The sequence below is a fragment of the Emys orbicularis genome, chromosome 1 (assembly GCF_028017835.1).
Source record: "Emys orbicularis isolate rEmyOrb1 chromosome 1, rEmyOrb1.hap1, whole genome shotgun sequence".
Taxonomy (NCBI): Eukaryota; Metazoa; Chordata; order Testudines; family Emydidae; genus Emys; species Emys orbicularis.
The window spans coordinates 61661459-61683852 of record NC_088683.1 but is presented as its reverse complement, the minus strand read 5'-3'; positions in this window follow the sequence as shown (position 1 = coordinate 61683852).

Here is a 22394-nt window from a genome sequence, read left to right as displayed (position 1 = left end):
AGCATAAAACAGCTTCTTTGGGTACGTCTTCACTACCCGCCGGATCAGCGGGTAGCAATCGATCTATCGGGGATCGATTTATTGCATCTCGATGAGACGCGATAAATCGATCCCCGAACGTGCTCCCCGTCGACTCCGGAACGCCACCAGCGCAAGAGGCGGAAGCGGAGTCGACAGGGGAGCCGCGGCCATCGATCCCGCGCCGTGAGGACAGGAGGTAAGTCGATCTAAGATATGTCGACTTCAGCTACGCTATTCGTAGCTGAAGTTGCGTATCTTAGATTGATCCCCCCTGCCCAGTGTAGACCAGCCCTTTATTACCTCACTGGTTACTCAAGTCCAAATAAAATTCCCTTAAAGTGATCCAGCCTCAGGCCTCCATCCAGGTACCTACGTCAAATATAATGATTTCTGAAAATCTTATTTCATCATATAAAAGAAAAGGTTCTAACGGACACATTACCTCCCAGGTTATTGAATATTCCAGATCTTACCCAAATACACACTACAGCCAATTCTTATTAACTAAACTAAAGTTTATTAAACAAAAGAGAGTATGGTTAGAAGATCAGTATACATACAGACATGAGTTCAATTCATTTAGGTGCAGATTCATAGCAGAGATGGAACTGTCTGTTTACAGGTATCATCTAAGATACATACAATTAGTATTACTTCTAACAATATAGGTTTGCATTTCAAAGTTCTAGCCTATTTAGCATGAATGGCCCTAATTATCATTCCCATACCTTTCTAACATGACTTTAAAGGTAGGCTTTGGGTCATTCAGCCTGCAAGCTGTTTAACCCTTTCTAGCCATGCGCACACATATAATAACTCACTAACGTATAATCTTTTAGCCACCTTCTTCAATTATATAGAAGGCATCTTAACCAGTTAAGCAGATTTATTGGTGGTATAACGGTGCAAAACATGTAAGCTGGCATATTCTTCCAAAACATTGATTAAAACAACAACAAAAATGCTGGTCACATCAGTTTAAACACACCATGTCAAACCCTTAGTAGGTAAAATCAAACAGATTAGCAGAAAGGTCAGTATAAATAGAGAATACGATTTACAAAAAAGGTGGGGCACCCATTCATTTTTGAAGAAGAGACTTATGTAGGGGTAGATTTTCACAGTCCATACTTGCCTGTGCAGGTATGTAAAGGGAATAAGTCTTGATGCTTCCCTCTGCAAGCAAATGGGCAGGGAATTATAGGAACCCTAGCTCCTCCCATCCTACACACTAGCCAGCATAGCTGACTGGGCACACAGGAGAAGTAAACTGCTGTATGGAAAGGGATGATGTAACTTACTTCCCTACTGAACAAGGTGGAGGAACAGTGACTCTCTGAGTCACTATTCATTCCCCGGTCTGCTCCTGGGGTGCAGGAAAGTTACTAAGGAAAGTTAGTGCAACAATTACTAAACAATATTTAAGCAAAATCTTACATTCAGTCACCTGTCTCAAGCTATTGTACTCTTACCTATTTTGTAAAGCAGTATCTCAGATTTAAAGCAGACGCAGATTTTCTCATTTCTAGCCTTAAGATACTCACACACAACTCTCATTAACTACAATTTAAGTTGCTCTCATGTACCTAAGGGCTTGTCTGCACACAAAGTTAGTGTGCAGGAAGCTAGGATGTGAATTTACTATGCAGGAAGTCCCACTGTGGACACTTACCTCTCACTCAATGTTGCCCTCAGGTGATAATGCTTAGCACACTCTAAAGTGGTAAGCTAAAGTGCACAAAAGCACTTTGAGTGCACGGTAAGAGTGTCTACATGGGGAGTTGGTGCAGAGTAGTTAGTGCATTGTAATTTCACCTTTTAGCTTGCTGACCACTAACTTCCCATGTAGACAAGCCCTAAGAGAAGAATTTGGCCTATTGTCTTTCACTGTTATCCAAAGCATTTTTCTTATGCCTTTCCTGGTAATTCCCCCTCTTCCCCCCATTTCAGTTTGATTTATAGTCCTCTTTTTCTGAGACATTTTTTGGTAACAAACTTGGCTAAGTATGGTCATAAAATATGTCTCAGACTTTTATGTTAACACACACATAGCTTGGTTCTGCATGACAGAACTCATTGGAAGCTTTGCAATTGACTTCAACGGTAACAAGACCAGTCCTGAAAATTGTAAGAAATATATGCCCACTAGCACACACAACCAGTGTACAGTATATATTTGCCAAATAATTATATGGTAAGAAAATGTAATTAAGGATACTTAATATAAATTGCATCTGATGAAGTGGGCATTCACCCACGAAAACTTATGCTCCAATACTTCTGTTAGTCTTAAAGGTGCCACAGGACCCTCTGTTGCTTTTTAATATAAATTGTTTCTCTAAAGATATAATATCTATTTTTATACTGCATGCAGATTTAATGTTTATCTCAGTAGGGTACAAACAGATGGAGTGTTGTGTTCATCTCATTACTTCAGAGTTTTTAAATTTGCCTGATGGGAATTCCATTACCTGCACCAGCTGTATAGGTAAAAAGAACAGGAGTACTTGTGGCACCTTAGAGACTAACACATTTATTTCAGCATAAACTTTCGTGGGCTACAGCTCACTTCTTCAGATGCAGAGTGAAACACACAGACAGAAGATATTTATACATACAGAGAACATGAAAAAGTGGAAGTACGCATACCAATTGTAAGAGGCCAATCAATTGAGATGAGCTATCAGTAGCAGCAGAAGAAAAAAACTTTGACGTGATAATCAAGATGACCCATAGAAGGTGTGAGGAGAACTTAACATGGGGGGAAAATATTCAATTAGTGTAATGACCCAACCATTCCCAGTCTCTGTTTAGGCCTAAGTTAATTGTGTCTAATTTGCATATTAATTCGAGTTCAGCAGTCTCTCTTTGGAGTCTGTTTTTGAAGTTTTTTTGTTGCAAAACTGACACCTTCAAGTCTGTCACTGAGTGATTAGAGAGGTTGAAGTGTTCTCCCACTGGTTTTTTAATGTTATGATTCCTGATGTCAGATTTGTGTCCATTTATTCTTTTGCGTAGAGACTGTCCAGTTTGGCCAATGTACATGGCAGAGGGGCATTGCTGGCACATGATGGCATATATCACGTTGGTAGATGTGCAGGTGAAGGAGCCCCTGATGTCTATACTACAAACTTTGGCCAATGCAAGTTACGCTGACATAAAGCCACCACAGTTAGTATATTGCTGTATGCATACTTGGCTCCTGCTATTGGCACTGCATGTACTCACCAAGAGTGCTTGTGTTGATACACAATGCAGTGCACCATGGACAGGAATCACAGTGTGCAACCCAACACCATCCAGCACACTGTCTTTTGGGAAGTTTTGGCAATGTATGGTAGGGGAGAAATGTGTCACGCTGGGGTGACTGGGAGCAAGGGGCCCCAGTGTGCAACACTCTCCATCTTATAATGTCATCTATATCCCATATTTTTCCCAACTTTCCCATCTCTGACAAAAGCATGGATCCTTCACAGCTCAGCACTGTAGGTAGACCTGGCCTGACATGAGTAATTAAACACATGGGGGAGGCTTCATTCTTTGGAGGATGGGATTGAGGTAAATGAATGATCACGCTGAAAACAGGATGATTGTGCTAAATAAGTCAGTAGGGTAACAAGACAGAATGTCTGAGCCAGCTAAGATAAGAGGGAGAACACCCAGGGAACCACTTACAGTAACTCCTCACTTAAAGTCGTCCCGGTTAACGTTGTTTCGTTGTTACGTCGCTGATCAATTAGGGAACATGCTTGTTTAAAGTTGCACAATGCTCCCATATAACATCGTTTGTCTACTGCTTGCAGGATTCTCTGGATGAGCAGCCCCTGCTTGTGGGGATTAGAACGAGGGGGGGAGGGCCCCAGTCCGTCCCCCCCCACCATCAGCTCCCCTAAATTCCCTGTAAGGTATGTGGCTCGGCAGCTGCCCAGCAGCAGTTCAGCTGTCCCTCCCCCACTGCCGTGCTGCTCCTGCCCTCTGCCTTGGAGCTGCTCCTGGGAGCTTCCTGCTTGCTGGGGGAGAGGTAAGAGGGGTGCTGATATCAGGATGTCCCCCTGCTCCTGCCCCCCGCTCTGTACCCCCTCTCCACAAAACAGAGGAGGGGGACAGGGCTCATGGACAGAAAGGAGGAAGCTTGCTGGAAGCTGTTGCTTCCTGTCTGAATTGGCTGATCTGCTTAAAAGGGCATTGTACTTTAAGTGGGATCAGCATACTTAAAGGGGCAATGGATGTCTCTCTCTCTCTCACTCATGCATGCACCCCCCCAGCACTTTGGAAAGTCAGCACCTGTGCAGCCGTGCACGTGCTGTCCAGAGGAGGGAGTGGTGCGCTCCAGCTGGATAGCGTAAGCTCATCATCATGTTCAGTTTTTGCAGGGAAGTGTTTGCAGCTACTCCCCTGCATCTATTGTGTTTCCTCCCTCCTGCCTCAGTCCATGCTGCCTTATAGAGTGTGAGGCTACATTAACAACAGCACATTAACCCTTGAGGGCCCAGCTGAGTGCTAGTCATCATTTAGCAGCAAGGCATTCCCTGGGAAATATTCCAACCTCTAACTCCACCACCTCAACCAAGCTTCACATTCATTCATTGCTGTGTACAATATTAAACTGTTTTTTAAAATTGTTTAAAACTTATACTGTATATGTATATAATGTCTTTTGTCTGGCAAAAAAGATTTCCCTGGAACCTAAGGCCCCCCCATTTATATTAATTCTTATGGGAAATTGGATTCGCTTAACATTTTTTTGCATAAATTCACATTTTTCAGGACCATAACTACAACGTTAAGTGAGGAGTTACTGTTCTATGAACAAGATAACAATGGACAACATAAATGAGGAATGTAGAGATGACAAAGTGTGTCAAATTTGGACAATGCAGGGACGGAGCATGCGGTGCAAGGATTGATTCCTTCAAAGTAACCAGGCCAAGACAAAAATGTGTGATGCAACGTATAGTAAATGCAGTGAGATGTATAACAAATAGAAAGGGGGAGAGGTTCTGCATAGCTTTGGAGCTGTGGTGTGCTCTGCATCCAGCCCCATAGTTTTGAGTGCTGCGATGGGGCTTGCTATACTCACCAATCAGCAGCGGCGCCTTATGACTCATCTGGGGAATTAGCCCTGTCACCTGGTCTGACTCAGCCCATTGTTCCATTCACTCCATGGCCTCTCATGTGCCTGGAGCTGCTGAGCTTTCCTCTTCATGGCTTAAGCCTCCAGCTAATTCACATCAAAGTTCTCCTTTCTTTTGGGGTAGCCTCAAAATCTGCATCCAGCCATCTGCAAATGGGCTATCCCTAGTGTGTCACGCCGGCAGTGACTTGTCAGGGAACCCAGGCCCACCCTTTATACCAGTTTCCAGTCCAGGGACCCTCAGTCCAGCAGCTCTGGGCTTTTACTTTCCCAGCCCTTAGTGTTCCTTTCCTGGACTGCTTCCTGTTCTGTTATTACAGTTTCCTGCTCTTCTCCCTTGTATCAGGGAGTATGGCTGCAAGTTTTCCCCCTTGCAGCCTGCCAGCTTCCTCTCTTTATAGATCTGCCTAGCTCTTCCCCAGCTGGAGTTCATCAACTATTAGGCCCTAGCATGTCTTGGGTTTCCTCTAGGTGCAGCCTAAGGTTAATTTGCCTAATTTACCCCTTCAGGCCTTGTGGGGGGTGAAAACCTCATTACAAGTCTGATCAACTCAGCATAGCATTGCTGTATGCCAAATAAAGATACCTGAGTGGTGAAGTCTGTGGGAAGTCTAGATTGCTCTGGGACATAGCAAGAGCCAAGTCAAGGTGGTGGTTGGTGTTCGCAGAGCATCTGCAGATGGTGGAGTGCCACTTCTGGGCCCAAGAAACAAGCACTGATTGGTGGGATCACATAGTAATGCAGGTTTGGGATTTTCTGATGCACACAGCCACGTTTCTGGATCTGTGTGCCAAGCTCGCCCCAGCACTGGGACACCAGAATGAGAGCTGCAGTGACAGTGGAGATGCAAGTGCTGATCACACTGTGGAAATTTGCAGTGCCGGATTGATCCCGGTCAGTGGGAAATCATTTTGGAGTTGGAAAATCCAGTGTGGGGGCCATTAATCATCTCCTGCTACGCAGAACTGTGAATCTTGGAAATGTGCAGGACATCATGCATGGATTTGCAGCAATAGGGTTCCCAAACAGTAGTGGAGCAATAGATAATCATGTCCCTGTTATGGCACCAGACCACATTGCCACAGAGTATATCAACAGAAAGGGCTACTTTTCTAGGATTATGCAAGTGTTAGTGGATCACCAGGCATGTTTCCGCAACATCAATGTTGGCTGGTCAGGGAAGATGCATGATATTTGCACCTTTAAGAACACAGGACTGTTCAGAAAGCTATAAGCAGAGACTTTCTTTCCCGACCAGTAGATTACCATTGGCAATGTTGAAATGCCAGTAGGGATCCTGTGGGACACAACCTATCCCTTGCTCCCCTGGCTCAAGCATCAAGGAAAGATTCAACTACTGGCTCAGCAGCTGCAGAATGACAGTTGAATGTACTTTGGATAGATTGAAAGGACACTGGCATTTTTTTATTCACAAGATTTGATCTCAGTGAAAACAACATCCTAATAGTAATAGCTGTCTGCTGGGTCTTGCTTAATATCTGTGAAGCAAAGGGGGAAAGTTGTCACTGGGGTGGACGTGGAGCAGCTGTCTGCTTAGTTGGAACTCCCAGACAAAAGGGCTATTAGAAGAGCTCCACATGGAGATATATGTCCCGCCCCCAAGCGCAGAGTGGGCGGTGCACAGCCCCCACACCCCTGAGTGCGGAGCGGGAGGCCTCTAGCCGTCCCCCTCCCCCCCCCCCAGTGCTGGGTGGCCCCAGCCACCCCAAGTCCCAGCCACCGTAGCCTCAACAGCACTGAAGAGGACTAGCCTGCCAGGGCTGGGGCCAAGGTGGAAGGGCAAGCAGGAGGGGGCTTCGGGAAGGAGCGTGGGCAGGGCCAGGAGGGGCTGCTTGGGGAGGCACAGCCTTCCCCAGCCTATTGGATGTGCTGCCCATGACAACTGGTGTGGGAAAGCTCCCTACCACAGAGGAAGAAATAAGACTGCCATACCTAGAAACCTTTGGGAGAGGATTGCAGAGTATGTCCATGGAAGTTTCATCAAGATCTCTCAGGAGGATTAAAGGTACATAGAATCATAGAACTGTAGGACTGGAAGGGACCTCGAGAGGTCATCTAGTCCCCTGCACTCATAGCAGGACTAAGTATTATCTAGACCATCCCTAACCTGCTCTTAAAAATCTCCAATGATGGAGATTCCACAGCCTCCCTAGGCAATTTATTCCAGTGCTTAACTACCCTGACAGTTAGGAAGTTTTTCCTAATGTCCAACCTTGCTGCAATTTAAGCCCATTTCTTCTTGTCCTATCCTCACTGGATAAGGAGAACATTTTTTCTCCCTCCTCTTTGTAACAACCTTTCATGCACTTGAAAACTGTTATCATGTCCCCTCTGTCTTCTCTTCTCCAGACTAAACAAACCCATTTTTTTCTATCTTCCCTCACAGGTCATGTTTTCTAGATCTTTAATCATTTTTGTTGCTCTTCTCTGGACTTTCTCCAATTTGTCCACATCTTTCCTGAAATGTCGCGCCAAGAACTGGACACAGTACTCCAGTTGAGGCCTAATTAGCATGGAGTAGAGTGGAAGAATTACGTCTCGTGTCTTGCTTACAACACTCCTGCTAATACATCCCAGAATGATGTTTGCTTTTTTGGCAACAGTGTTACACTGTTCACTGATATTTAGCTTGTGATCCACTATGACCCCCAGATCCCTTTCTGCAGTACTCCTTCCTAGGCAGTCATTTCCAATTTTGTATGTGTGCAACTGATTGTTCCTTCCTAAGTGGAGTACTTTGCATTTGTCCTTAATGAATTTCATCTGATTTCCTTCAGACCATTTCTGCAGTTTGTCCAGATCATTTTGAATGTTAATCCTACCTTCCAAAGCACTTGCAAACACTCCCTGCTTGGTATCGTCTGCAAACTTTATAAGTATACTCCCTATGCCATTATCTAAATCATTGAAGATATTGACCAGAACCCGACCCAGAACTGATCCCTGCTCTATGTGACCCTCCTATCTCTTCTACTGCAAATAAATTAATGGAAAGTCAATAGCTGTGTCATGTTAAGTTGGGGGTGCCATCAGTACATCATCTTAATGGGACCTACAATTACACACTTATCCAAGATTCCTTCCCCTGCATCAGGCTCACCCGTGCTCAACTGCTAGGACTAACTGGACTGCGGTGGAGTCTAAAACAGCTCCTGTATCATGGCATAGCTGGACCTTCTGGTTGCATACCCCTCTCCTCATCCTCACTGTTCACACCAGGGGCTTGTGACATGGGCTCCTTGGAGGTATCCATAGTGGTCTGCAGTGAGGTAGTGGGATTTCCGCCAAGTACAACATGGAACTCTTTATAAAAGTGGCAGGTCTGCAGCTCAGCACTGGATTGACTGTTGGCCTCCCTGGCCTTCTGATAGGCCTGCTGCACATCCTTAGCTTTCACATGGCACTGCTGCTGATCCTTGTTGTACTGCTTCTCCTGCATCTCCCATGCAATCTGCTCATCGATATCATTTCTACGGCAGGTCTGTAGCTGTGTTTGCACAGCCTTTTCTCCTCACAAGATCCAATGTCTCCTGTCTACTCCAAGCCAGAGCACATCTGGAGCATGTAGCCGGCATGGTCAGTTGGGCAGTTGCACACAATAATGTAGAGCTGCTAATCTGCTCAGCAAGCTGGACAATCAGGAAAAGGCATTAAAAAAATCCATGGGGCCTTAAAGGAGAAGGGAACCTTCCAATCTCCATGACCCATGGACAGTGGAGTTCACAATTGTGACAAGAGCTGACAGTTTTGGGCATTGTGGGACAGCAGCTACTGACTGTTAGGGTTGACATAAGTAACACAGTGTCTACATTTGTGCTGCATTGACCCCAGTACATTGACAATGTCTCAACTCCAGTGGTGGAGGTGGTGTTACTGCATCACTGTAATAGCGTTCTTACATAAGTGGGAGACAAATTTAAGTGTAGACCCATGCACAACTAGGTCTACACAAGGCAGATTATGTCAATCTAACTTTGTAGTGTAGACCAGGTTATAGTTATAAGTGTTTCACACTCTCTGTGTTTTCATACCTTTTTTTTAATGGCAGAGCTGATTAAGACATTTATTTTTCATTTGATTTCAAATACTATTTTTGATCATTATACTGTAAAATAAGCACTGTAAAAGGTCTGCATGTATTCATTTTCGGGCCTGATCTTGCAAGATGTAGAGCATCTAACCCCAATCAGAGTGGAGGGTGCTCAGCAATTCTTGGAAGTACTCAACATCTTGCAAGATCAGAGCCTTCTTATGTAAGAAATGTGAAAAATAAGTTTCTTGCTTAATAAGACATGGAAAATTCCAACTTGCATTTCTTGAATCATTTATTTCACATGCAGAGATTGGAGCCAAATTATGTAACCCTACTGAAATTACTTGATATGACATTCCAAGTGCAATCCAGACCAGAGAGGGACTGTGTCACACCTGCCCTGCAAACTTGGGTCCCTCACAATGCTCTCCTGCTGTAGTTCCCACCTGGGCCACTCACAAACAGCTTTCCAGCATGCAGGTCATACGCTGAGAGTCTGTGTATAGCTGCAGCCTGCCAGCCACACATCCGTCACACTGTGGCTTCCATCAGCCTTGGTTACCACTTGCAGGGTGACCCCAACACACTCCCAATCCCAACTTTCCCCCCAAATGTGTGTTCTGCACTGTCCAGCCCTCTCGTGGACAGTCCGTTGCCCCTCTAAGGGGATCAACATACAACAGTTGGCCACCCTTAATGGAGTTACCCACACAGCTCAAAACACTTGATTCGTTTTGATTAAAGAATAAAACAAGTTTATTTAACTACACGGAGATAGGTTTTAATACAATTATAAGGCATTAAAGTTGGAAATGGTTAAAAAAGAAAAAAAGATAAAATGCTTCCTAGTACTAAAACTTAAGAAACTAGACTTGGTTCATGGTGAAGTCCCTTACCACATGTTTCCAGATTTTCAAGCCAGGATCAGCTCCCAAAGTCCAATGGCTGTTTCTATTGTGGTGTTATGTGAAAGAGAGAGAGATGGATAGAAAGAGATAACTTGAGGAGTTCTTGCCCCTCACTTTTATAGTTCAGTCGCCCTTTGAAATTGTATTTTCCTGAGGGTTACCCCTAGAATAGATAAAGTTCATGTCCACTGTGAGGACAGAGATAAAGAGTCTGGTAGTGGAAAAAGGTTCCATGCTGTTGTTTGCTACAATGAAGATTTGTTTGTTCCTACATCCCTTTCTTGAAAATGAATGGCCACTTAATAGGTGTTAGCTTGGTAACTTTGATGACACCTGGCTAGTGGTGTCAACTTGTCCTTTGTTTTAAAGAAACAGGTTTAACCACTACCCAGACTTGTCTGGTAAACACACTTCAGTCATGATTTCAGCTTATGTTCATAACTTTACTAATAATATTGCTATACACATTTCATCATGATATTATTGACCAGCAAGTTAGTAGTTTTCAAATGATACCTCGCAAGCCACGTTTTGTACAAAGATTATTACAGTAGTGTGTAGGGTGTGAATACAGGGGTGCATTCGGTCACACTTGAGAACAGTGTTATTGTGTGATTGTTTTCTGACTGGGAGTGGTCATGCACTCAAGACATGCCTGCCTATCCTATATGATTCCTACTGGGAGTATGAGTAATCTGTACAATGGGGATAGGCTCCAGTTCAGGAAAAAACATGACTAAATCCCATTGGCTTCAATGGAATTTAAGTACGTGTTAAAGCATGGTCGTGAATGGAGATATTTTCCTGAACTGGAACCTGGATCATGGGTGAGGAGCATAGGTCTGCAAATGTGCAGGCCATACCCCCAGACACCTACACTACATTGTGTAATGTTATCCTTAGCTCCTGTGTAAAGGGATCTGAGGAATAACCTCTCCAGGTTTTGTGAGCAGCAGGAATAGGGGAAGAAAACCTCGACTCTCACTTGCCTTCTGTCCATGGGTTTTATGTACACTTGTGGCCAGAATTTGGACCCTAGGATATAACTAAAGTTATAACTATAAAACCATGTTACATATAGCCATGAATATTCGTTCCCATTTTGTACTACATTGGATGGTGGTTTGAGACAATCAATATATCAAAATCTGCATCTTTCGCTGAATTAATGTCTGGCTAAATTTACATGCCCTGGATTTCAACAGAGCTCATCTGATCAGTGTGTAAAGCATGTCCTGACCTAACACATCTCCTTGCTGCCAAGAGCCCTCCCCTGTCTCCAGCATGCATTCGCCAAGTGACCTGCCTCCCAGCTGCCAGTTCACAGCCCATCAGTTGGAGCTGGAAATCAGCAAATGGAAGAGGGCGCAGACACTCCCAGCTGACCCACACGGGCTTAGGAAAGGAACTGACATGGAATAAAGAAAGAGACAGACCTACCTGAGACAGGGAATAGCAGCAGTTGTAGGGTGAGATTGTGGGAGGGTTAGGAGGTAGGCGAGGGTCTGATCTCCTATAGGGAAGAAGAGGGAGAGATCAGCAGCTGGAAAGAAGCCTGTTGCATAGTGGGAGGACTGACAAATTTAGAATGAGTAACATACTTGTCGTTAGTTCCACAGGGTACCTCACTGTGAAAAGTATAGGATTAATTTAGGCACCAGCTGCCTGGATAATATTTCTTTGAATTACTAGATGAAATGTCAGATTTTGTGTTAACAGTAACAGCAACAAACTTGAAAGATCTGCCCAAAACTTGAAATGTAACAGCTATCCCCTTGCTAGCACCATCCTACCTTAATTATTCTTGATACTGGTGAATTTTAAAAATGCATTTACATTCACTCTTAAAAGTGTCATGCTGTAATAAATTCACATTAGAATTATCAGGATCAGGTAACTACTTATGGATAGTATTCTATGGGTATTGCTGAAACAATTCATAGTTTACAATGGTCCAACAAATGGAATGAGACACTGTGCCTGTGGACCATAAAGATGAAGTAAAAACCTGAGATTGCTACTGTCAATTTGAAATATCAATATCAAATCAATCTCAAGGTTAGCACCATTTAGAAAAGTGACTGTAACATACACTTATTAGGAAATCTGGATTTAGAGAAAGTTTTGTGTACTTTCTGAACTCTGATAGCTTCAAGTGAAAAATAGACCCTTGTCCATCTCAGTGATTTTTAGTGTAAAACAAAAATGTTGTTCAGAGTGAACACGAGTAGTATATCCGTTTTTAAAACCAGTTATCAATGGTAGCCGTTTATTTAATCGCTATTTAGACAAAGAACTGCAAAGCTACCTGTAAATCAAATTACATTCTCAACACATGACAAGGCAAACACGTATAATGGAACCCAGGTGTTAGACTAATTTCTAATTTAGCCATAAATGAAGAAAAGAGAAATATTAATCCTCAATACAAGTTGTTGTGGTATTACAGAATCCATCATAATGAAGAAGTGACCCCACTTTGCATAAAGGTTAACTGTACAAATGGTACTGCATTCACAAAAATGTTAATGAGTTTATGTGTGGCAGCAGGTAAGCAAGAGATGGCAGAAGGAAGCTATTGTGATAGGCAGATAATTACAATGGAAGTCATGTCTTGGATAATGACTAGAATTCACATCACATATCTTTTCAGTCACAGTACAATTTCTCTAGCTCTGTTTATGGTAATCTATGGGATTATTTGACAGCAAGGTGACATTTTGACTTTGGAACAAATTTCTTTCATAGACAGCGCAATTACTCACTGATATTGTGACATTCAATTAGACACAGCCCTGCTGTGTAATTTAGATTTTAGAAAATATACAAATATTTGGTATATTTTTTCATTAATACATTGAGGTCCTTTTGGGTTTTAACATTCTGATCTTTTTATTCTAAATGCTTTGGTTTTACTACTATGCGGTAGTTGAGAGAAATTAAACAATTGTGAATATTTAACCATTGGACTGCTAGGACTTTTTTAAAAAAAGGAAAATATTATGTTTCCAATACTTAGACAGCTTAAGAACAAGGAATATGGACTCCCAAGTAAGGCTTATCTGTATTTTAAACTATACTGAGTAACAGCAAGTGTGCTTTTTCAAAGAGTATAAGGTATTCAGTCTGTTTTTAGGATACAGTGGGCCAGATTCTTGGCCTTAGACCCTGCACTCCCAAGCACCCAAAAAACAGCTCTAACTGAGCAAGCAAGGATTATCCCTGACACAGGGAATACTCAGATGGTGTTGTAAGTCTATTCCACTGACTATTCTCCACGTAGGGGGTATTTCAGGAGCAGGGAGAGGGCATCAAGGGCAGGAGAGGAGGTGTGGACCTCCTGATGCTCCACTAGATCCTTGATCTTCTGGGACCACAGCAGAGCTGGTATAATTTAGAGCAGACATTGCGGGGGACTGTGTGCGTTTTGATGCAGAGTCAAAGCCAAACAGTGAGCCTCAATGGTGAACAGTCAGTATGTTAAAGGGGAAGTAGTGTTAAACCTAGTTCAGTGAATTGTTCATAAGTGATAAACGATTTACTTGGTAAACAGATTGCAATTTTTAAGAATTATGTTTGCTGTTTGAAATTGTTCAAGGAATGCATTTTGCAAACCAAATTTCAGCCTCTGAGTTGCTCATGAACTGTTCCCTACAAATATTCCTGTAAGTGTTTGTTTGATATTTATGATTCAATATCTGAACTGTGTGATTGGTCACCTAAATCACATTGTATTGCTTTTCTTCCTTTATTGGATGACCTAACCTTCCAAAACCGCTTCTACCCAAAATGTGTCTTGTTTCATAGTGTCACAGGCCTGAAATTCACTTTCCACAAACTATATGAATAAAATATTGTTTGCAAAAAGAGTACAAAAGGGGGTGTGAACACAGTCAAAGCAAAAATCTCTTTAGAAATCACCAAAATGTCTGCAAATATCTTTTCTTACTATTGGTCCAGCTCTTGTCATTCTACTGATTTTTTAAATAAATTCTACAGTCTAAAATTCACATATCTATCATTTTTGTAACTATGGATCTTTTGGAAATGTCCATTATTTTAAGATACCCAAAGCATAAATCAGTAATCAGTACAATGAGAAGGTAACCATTCTTAATAATGCCTGCATTATTCCTTCCACTGAGTTTAGGTTTAAACTGTTATACTGAAATTGGCTTCAGAAAAGTTGACTTAGGTAACTTATTTATAGTCATGATGTGGAAAAAACAATTTGCTACCAGTAGCCTATTATTTCCTCTTCTGCTCAGTAATTTGTGACCTGAATGAATAAAGCCTATGGCTTTAATAGGATGAGGAAGTTGCTAAGATTTGTGAGAGCAGTGAGACTGTCACTTTATTTTTCCTTCCAAGTAGATAAGTTACAATGATGATGATCTTACATTTATATAGTAGCTTTCATGCCAAAGGATCCCAAGTGCTTTACAAATGTTACAAATTATGCAATGATCTTTTCATCCACTACTGAAATTCAGCAACCTCTGTTGTGAATCAGTATTTAACAGTGCACAGCAAAACTCTGTGTCTCTTTAGGACAGGAAATGAATTTCTCCTCCAAAATGCAGGGAGAATATAGGAAGACAGACTAACTATTCAAGTGGGAATTCAGCCAGGACATGAGGATTAACACCCCTCTTCTTAGAAAGTGCGTCACGGGATATTTAATGATGTTGCTTTTATGCTTCATCACAAGGACAGAGAGTTCAATAGTTCAGTGCAATGACTGCTACCTACTGAAGCACTTAGGGTTCAGTCCTACACGATGCTGAGCACTCCGGTTCCGATCCAGCAAAGCACTGGAAAATCATTCTAATGAGGTGCTTAAACTTAAGCATGTGGTTAAGATCTCAGCCAGAGTACTTGACACCTTGCAAATTCAAGCCTCATGCCTCTGACCAATGGAAATATAACAGATTGTCCTAAAATAAGAGCCTTTTATCTTTTAAGACTTATAAGGTCTAACTCCCCCTGTAGCAGTGGCTTAACAACTACCTCTCTAGAGCTGGGAGCTCCAGTCAGAGTGAGAGGCACTGACAGAAACCACAGGGGAGTTTGGTCTGAGTGGGAGTTTGGCAGAAAGAAAGAGAGAGAATGCAACTTAATTAGTTGAATATAGCTTGTAAAAAATATGGTAAATTATATCAACAGCTAAGATACCATAGCTTCTAACTTAAAAGGAAACATAGTACAGCCTAATAAGCAATCAATCAGAGACAAACCTGTTGCACCATATAGAAAGTCAGCAGATTAATTTGGTGGAGAATACCCAACTTACTGCACAAAGTGCAGAATGTGCGGCTACCTATGCACCTGATGAAAGCTTCTGGAGCAGCTTATATAGACCTAATTATGTCAGTGTCTACACTACAGCCTTTCTCCCGCCGATGTCAGTGCCCTACTACACTGACATACTAGCTCCACCTCCACAACAGGCGTAAGGCTTATGTCAGTGTAGTTAGGGCAACACAATGTCTGTGTAGACACAGTGTCCCTTACATGTGCTGTTGGCTGTCTTGTCAATTTTCATGGCAGCGCAGGACCATGACCAACCCTCCAACAGAGGTAGATGAGTCTACTCCGTCCTCACCCATTAATCAGGTCATGCCACGAGATGGGGTTACAGCTTGAAATGTAGAAAACTGTGATGATAGGAGATTTGGTCATTGGAGATATTGCTATTGATAGCTGAGTAAGCTGTGAAAGTGAGAAGCACTGGGTTATTTGCAAAGGTTGCAGGATCTCATGAATATGTTTTTAGGCAATTTTCTAGTGAGTTTTGGGGAGGAGTCCATAATCATGGTACATAGTAATATAAATGATATAGAGAGGACCTGGAAGTTAAATTTATACGACTAGCTAAAGGCATAGGTCTTTATAGTAGCTTTCTTTGAGATGTTTTTAGTTCCATGTGCAGAGCCAGCTAGACAGTAGGAACTTCAGTCTCAATGCATTGATGAGAAGATGGTGTAAAGAAAGGATATTTAAATATATTAAGCACTGGGGAAAGGGAGAGCAAATACATAAGGGATGAGGTAAATTCCAGAAAAAGTAGGAGGGTGTCAGACTAAAGAGTAAAATAAAAATTGCCACATAGCAAAACATAAACCTATAAATGGCTATATACAAATGTGAGAATGGTAAAAGCAAAACTAGAATGCCTGACAATGAAATAGGACTTTGCATAATAGATATTACTGGAATATGCTGGAGTGACATATTAATACGATGCTATAACATCTGCTCATAAACTATACAGGTAGGCCAAATTGGATGCGGGGAAGTAGCACTATGTTTAAAAGATTCCATGGAGTCTAATGAGATATTTCTGAGTGGAGAGGTCTAGACAGTAGAATCTGTATGGGTACAAATCCCAAGTCATAAGAATACAAATATACTAGAAGGATTATGCTACCGGCCTTCTGATGAGGAAAGGATATTGAGTGCACAACGTTGACGCAGAGGAAAGCATTAGCGAAGTCTAACGAAACAGTAATTACAGCTTATTTCTACTATTCACATCTAATTGATGTTTGTGTTGGTGTTGTAGCCATGTTGGTCCTGGGATATTACAGAGACAAGGTGGGTGAGGTGATATCTTTTATTGGTTCATCTCTCTCACCAACAGAAGTTGGTCCAGTGAAAGATATTACCTCACCCCCTTATCTCTCTATTCATATCTAAATTAGTCAAACATCAAAATGGGACAAGGTTTAGAGAAGCAATTTTTTGACACTTTAAATGATTACTTTCTGGGTCAGCTAGTTGTAGAAGAGAAGCTATTCTCTGCTTAGTCCTAAGTAACACACAGGAGTTGGTCTAGAAATAACTGAAGTTGAGCCACTAAGTAAGAATGACCACAATATACTTACATTTCACGCATCCAGAGGTGAAGAAGGAAATCATATCAAAAACTAGCATCATGACACTAAACTTCAGAAAGGGGGATTATTAAAAAAAACAAAAAGGAAGCTAGTCAAAAAGATCCTGAAGTCCAAAGTGAGGAAAATTAAAATCCTTAGCCCCAGCATGGAGGCTACTTAAGCTTGCCATGACGGATTCACAGAAGGTATGTGTATGACTAAACATCATAAAAGGTTAAATGGCAAAGCCCAGGAAGTTTCAGCCAAGCAGGTAGGTATCCTTCAGAAAACAGAAATCCAACCACAGTGAGGCAGGTAGAAAGGAGCATGTAATGTGGATTCAGGTCACAGCAGAAGTAGAGAGAGCTTGGAGCTAAAACACCCCCCACAAGCAGGAGGTTCTGATGGCCTTATGCATTTCCCACCATCAACATTTGCACAGAACCAGCTGTGCTGGCCAGTGCAGGAGGGGATATCCCCAGCCACTCTCTGGGAAAGCTAGTGCTGGCAGCAACACTAGCTTGAAGCAATCCTTGCACTCAGGGAAGGGCAATGTGTGCTTAGTTTCTGCCTGGGTTCATTAGGTGGGGAGGCACCATGGGTGCCCTGCTTCCATTGTGCTTCTCATAGGTCCAGACATAATCAAGCCCTTTAACCTTGAGTAACCTGAAGTAACTTACCAAAGTGCAATAAAGGACTGGGGGGACACATAGTCCCCTTGAACAAACACTGCCGTTAATATACAAGTGTCTTTTTAAAAAAATCTCTTTTAGTATTTTTTTTGTTTGCAACTGACTTTTGTTACTTACACTTGCAGTCACTCTCTTCTACAAAATAACTGTGGGGAACCCCCCCACACCTTCTTATGGTAGCTCTGATATGTCCCCTCCAGTAATGCATTTTTGCAAGAGAAATGTCAGTGAGCTATATGTCAGAGCTATCACTCCGTCTTTACAAAGCAACACAAAACTGCTCACAAAATTATTCTTTAGACCCCTGGCTATTTGAACAAATACTCTCTCAAGACATCCTTTCTTTGTTTTTGTTCACCTAGCAAGTGAATGAATGAAATAGCGTGTGCAGGTGTGTTTCAAAAAGAAGAATGCCTCTTACCTCAGCACAGAGATGTAGGAGGTTCATATGCTTTTACATGGAGTTTAGTCCTAATAAAATCTGTATAGGCTTGAAACTTTTTATCCCAAAATCCTGAATCATTCAAAAATGAGAGGAAAAAGTAATAATGTAATTGCTTTTTAGTCAGGATGAATAAGGGATTAAGTAAAATGTGACGTGAACTCATAGATCGGTGATTCTCAGCAACAGATTTGTGTAACCAGAGGGTTTCGTCCTGCAATTCCCATCCCAGTAGTTCCCCTACTTCTTTCACTGCCCCCTCAAACACATTCACACTCCAAAATGCTACAGATGGCAAAATATATTCCATTTGCATCCTCCACATGATTCAGGGAAAGTAAATATTCCATTTTGAACCATATAGGAGCTGAACAATGTAAGGGAAATGTGTTTAATTTCTCATCTATTTTAACATTAGAGTTATGTAAATTTGATTAAAATAGAGATTTAAATAAAAATGGAATTGCACAATGAACTACATATCTTTGCCATTCTACTTCCATCTGCCTGTGTGCATCATGGTACTCCAGCTCCCTCTGCTGTTTAGTTGATTGCCTTAATATTTCAGATTTGCAATGAGTTTTACTGTATTTTTAATCATCTCTGTGTTTTGCTGAGAAAAAATGATGCAGATTAAAATTGCACCTAAAGCAATGAAATGATTGCTTGAATTGATAAACAGAGTGTGTAAAGTTTCGTATAATTACTGTCCCTCGTCTTTTCAGGGACTAGCAAAAAGCCCCAGTCTTCTGATTGCTTTTCAATGACTTTGCAGTGCATATTTTGTCATTATATTTTGAGTCTGATTTGGTGTAACAGGAATTTATCAGTAGCTTAGGCTGGCATCACGTTACCTTGTTATGTAAATTCTCACTGATTATTTTTAATAATTGTTCCTTCCTGTACTTTGTACTATTTTATTCCCAAGTGTCACTTTCAGCTGTATCTCTGGAATACTTTACCTCTTAATGCTTTACAGTGTACAGCCACGAAAAATGCTAAATAAAATCAAATGAGCAGTTTGCATACCTGTCTGTCATTGTTTCTGCATTTCTAAATAGGTTATCTACAGCTTCCCCTATACCAGCCTGCCGTCAGAATACAGCAGTAGACACTCAAAACAATGTATGTTGCTGTCAAAGTGCAATATTAAAATATACTTATCACAACAGAACTATGTTAAATAAGGTGTAAAAGGAAGGGAAGGAATTACTGGAATTAATACATGATATATGCATTATGAAAAATGCAGCATCACATCACACTGAGTAAAATGGGAATTTGAAAAAGAAGCAAAGGTTAAGGGAGTATTAACACACAAGATTATGCTGTTCCAAGGCATCTGTGATTCACAGGGGATTTTAGAAAATGCAGAAGGTCTAGTTAGATTACATCAAAGAAGGAAAGCTTAGAATTCAATGTGTAATTTTCTCCATAGGGGTATACGTATTATGTCCTTTCTTTAACCATTTTATTCTGCTGGATATTCAGCCACTATGCAACCTGTGGCTATGCAACAGCAAGTCACTGATAGAATTACTCGAAAAAAATAAGATTAGTAGCTCTCCACATGAAATTCTGAAAAATTACTGAAAACACAGGTTTTGGGGAGCCTTGGACTAGATTATACCATCTCCAAGAGAGCTAGGATGTGATCGTGAAAGGACTGCATCAATGGGCAACCCCAGCAGCAATGTTACCAACTAACCACATATGCTGCCTTTGAGAATGTGGGGCAGCTTCTCATCATACTTGTACAGAACAAAAAAATAAATAAAAGCTCTTGACATTCCAATGCCATTTTAACCTGCTCCATTGTTCCTCTGGAACAGCACTGACCATGTCTGTGGCCCACAGTCTCTGAATCCTGCCCTCCAAATGCTTTGTTGCTGAGGTTTAAAAAAAAAAAAAAAAAAAAGCCTATATGATACAGAATCTGCTCCTGCTAACTGGTGAAGTTGCTGTCTTCTCTAAATGCTTATTACTGCAACCTTTTCTCACACTGAGTAATACTTGTGGGAGTAGTCCCACTGAAATTGATGGGACTACTCACACAAGTGAATGTTACTCAATGTAAAAGTTGTAGAATTAGTCCATAAGTGATTTACTGGATGATTAATGGTGAGCTTTCTAATTTGAAGTGAATTAGGATCTGTAGCACAGATTTGATTCTTAGCAGTTCATCTGAAGAGTTTTCTGTGGAGAACACATTTGACCAACTGGTCAATAGCCTTGCATCCTACATCAATCTGGAGACTGATTCTCCACTGCCTTGCCCCTGTGTAGTCTTTTACATCTATGAAGCGCGTGCAAAACAGGCATCAAACACTACTAAGACCTCTACTTTGCATAAGTGTAAATGACTAAACTGATTGGAAGGCAGCAGGGAATCAAGCCCAAGGTATGATGGTCCACATAGACTACAGTGATGGCATCTCTCTTCTGGTTGAAAAAAAAAGCTATTTTTAAATTTAAGAGGTTATTACTCTGTGTGTGTCATACCTACTGCAAGAAAACTAGTTTGCAGAGATATTTTCAATTTAGTTTTAAATACTGTGAAGCCTGTGGTCTTTCTCACCTCTTGTGGCAGAGAGTTCCATGCCTAGGTCCAGATCCTGCGAAAATTCTGTAGTTGCTGCTCATGAATCTCTTACTATCAAGCAATAGTGTCACTAGCTGTGGTAGTACAGAGAAGTGATCTTTCAGGCCCTGATTCAGGACAGCACTTAAACATATGCTTGACTCCCATTGATGCTTTCCTGAATTGAGGCCTTAAGTATTCTGAGCTTATCCCACACAGGACTTGAAAGCCAGGATGAAGACCAGGACTCCTAACAGATCAAGATCGGCCAGTGGCCCAAAGGGAGTAAATACAACAACCCCTTCTAATGGTTAAGGCCCCAAAATTGAGAGTTATTATTACTTAAGAACTGTGTTGGCATCGAGGCTTTATAGAAAAGACAAGACAGAGAGCTCAGAGAATAAAAAAACAATTCTTAATGGCAAGGTTTCTTCACTTTCCAAATAGCCTAAGGAAACTCATAGTTTCAGCAGCCTTTCACAAGGGTACTGTTGACACAGCTAAAGAGACTTCCTTTTTCCCCCGTGTGTGAAATAATGAATTGGAATATAGCTATCAAATATTAAGATACTATAGTATATTGCCATATAAAATAGTGGGGAGGGGGAATAGGGAATCAGATTGAATCAACTATTGTGATTACATAAAAGTTATATGTTTTAAAATGGAAGTTGGCTACAAGTGATACAGCTTGGGGCAAAATATTGCAAACTTTATTGACAGGGTTTACCTCTTGGGCAATCCTGTTAAGGAGAGAAGCAGGTTGCATTCATATTGAGTTCTTTTAGTTTAGTGATAAAGTGAAGAAGCAAGGCTAATATTTGCAATCAAGCATGTTTATGCTATCAAGTTGGTGAAATACACATGTGCTGAAAAAAGCAATAAATAAAAAGGACTGAAACCAAATAGCATCTTATAAAGACATAATGAGAGTGGAATAATCAAAAATGTTTGATCAATAATGTAGAGCTCTAGCTCAGCTATGCATAAAAAGGTTCCTAGAATTATTAAAACAAGGAGCACAGAAATGGAAAATTTATACACCTGTTCCAGCCTGCTGGAGAATAGCAGTTCTTGAAGTGACTTTGAATTGTACAATGGACTGTTTAAGACCAGTTTAAAGAGCATCAAAGAATGCATTGGGACTTTATAAATTATATGAACTTGAAACTTCACATTTCAGCAGCTAGTAGAGTGCTGATGGAGAAACTTCACCTTGAACAAGCATAGCCTGTAAAGTTTGCCAAGGGATGCACCACAGAGGGGCCCACGGAAAGCGAACTGCAGAAGTAAGTTACTGACTAGAGCAATCCAGCCCATGCTCAATGTTTGTCCCAAGATGGTTGTACCAACAGCTATGGCCTAACTTGTCTTACACAAGCTGGTATGACAAGATGTTTTGTATGAAGAGACTGGAAAATTTTCAGCCCCAGTTGCAAAAGCTCAACGGTGATGTCTCATTCCCTGATTAGATGGTGAGAGGACTACTCTCATTTTGACTGAATATTTCAAATCTTTGGCAGAAGTATGGGTCATCATCTAATTGGTCCACAGCAGCACTCCAACCAGAGGAGCCAAGTTGGACCACCCAACAGGAATGGGATAAAATGGCTCCTTCAACGCATCACTTCCTGAAAGCTGAAGACACCTGGAAGGTAGAAGACTGAGCTGGCCACCTAAGTA